Genomic DNA, 1,728 nt, shown 5'->3' with positions numbered 1-1,728 from the left:
GGCAGCCGCCACTCCTGGCGGCCTTCGCCGCGCCCGGCGCTCCGCTGCAGTAGCCACTGCCGCTGCCCCAGGGCTTCCCCGCTGGGCTCGCCGGGCCGCTGCAACTGCCATCCACCGCCACCACCGCCCCACCCTGGCTACAGTGGCAGCCGCCGCTCCTGGCGGCCTCCGCCGCGCCCGGCGCTCCGCTGCAGCAGCCACCGCCGGTCAGCTCCAGCCCCGCATCGACCGCGCCGGCGGGAGTCCCGATCCTCCATATCAAGTTCCCGTCGTCGCCATTACCGCTTCCCCAGGGCGTCCCCATCCAGCAGATCAAGTTCCCGCCGTCGCCGTCACCGCTTCCAGCTTGGATCACTACCCGCCACGTGTCGGCGGCGGTGAGGCTGCAGGCTGCCGTGCGCTGCCTCCTAGCGTGTCGGCGTGTGTGGGAGATACGTGGTCTGCAGCTGCCGCTCCTCCCAGCTGCGCTTCGCTGCGCAAAGGACCTCGATCTCGTCCGATGCGTCGGGGATCTTGGGCATACTGTTTTCCCCGCGGGCAGCGACCTCGAAGTCTGCGACATCGGCGGTTGGGGGGGGGGCGCAGCCCTCGTCATTCTCCATCACAAGCCCTCCACTCTTCTCTGTGCGGTTCAGACCAACAGCCGTCCGGCGGGGAGAAGGCAGGGTGTCACCGACAGAAGCGCACCGCGTAGCACCACTGCATTCCGCCGGCCGCCGAGAGGGTGCCTCAGCTGCGGCGAAGGCCGCCAGGAGTGGCGGCTGCCACTGTAGCCAGGGCGAGGCGGTGGTGGCGGTGGATGGCAGCTGCAGCGGCCCGGCGAGCGCGGCGGGGACGCTCTGGGGCAGCGGCAGTGGCTGCTGCGGCGGAGCGCCGGGCGCGGCGGAGGCTGCCAGGAGCGGCGGCTGCCACTGTAGCCAGGGCGGGGCGGTGGATGGCAGCTGCAGCGGCCCGGCGAGCGCGGCTGAGGCCGCCTGGTGCAGCGGCTGCCACGGCAGCCACGGCGGCGCGGTGGCGGCGATGGGCGGCGCAGCCGGGTGCGGCCCGTAGGACCCGACCAAGAACAGGTGGATCTCCTGGATTAGGTCCTGCAGCGCCCCGGACACCTCCTCCGGGGTGAGGACGGCGGGGGCGGGAGCGATGGAGGATCCCGGCAGCGGAAGAGACGGGTTGGGCGGCGGTGAAGACATGATCGAACCGAAGCTAGCTGATACCAAATTGGTAGAAATTAGGGTTCTACCCGGTCTAGGGCGTAGCCCGGGAGACCTAAACCCTAGCCGCCTCTTGCGTCCGCCGCCGTCGCACCAGCCGCAAGGACGGCGCCCAGCCGCCGGCCGCCGCGCAATCTCCTCCTCCCTCCTCCCTCCTTCCCTTACAGGCTACGCCCTAGACCGGGTAGAACCCTAGTTTTTACAAGTTAGTCAGTATGGTTTCACATGTTCCCTTGTTTCTGTTGATTTCTATTTTAATATCCTTACTGTACTTTTATGTGATATATGAAGCACTCTCTTTCATGCTAGAATAACATGGTACTATCTATATGGTATATGGAAACTCAAGTGGCATTTGAGGTTATACAATGGTTACCTTCTGATCTTACAAATTTACGACTGATTGATGTTTTGTCTTGTTAATTCTTTCACCTAAATTTGTACAGCCATTCTCTGTTAAATTCCTTGATTTATTGGAGATTACTTGTCACTTCTTTGCTTGTTTTGTGTAAAAAGC

This window comes from Triticum dicoccoides, chromosome 7A (genome assembly GCF_002162155.2).
Source record: "Triticum dicoccoides isolate Atlit2015 ecotype Zavitan chromosome 7A, WEW_v2.0, whole genome shotgun sequence".
Classification (NCBI taxonomy): Eukaryota; Viridiplantae; Streptophyta; class Magnoliopsida; order Poales; family Poaceae; genus Triticum; species Triticum dicoccoides.
Note: the sequence above shows the minus strand (reverse complement) of the source record.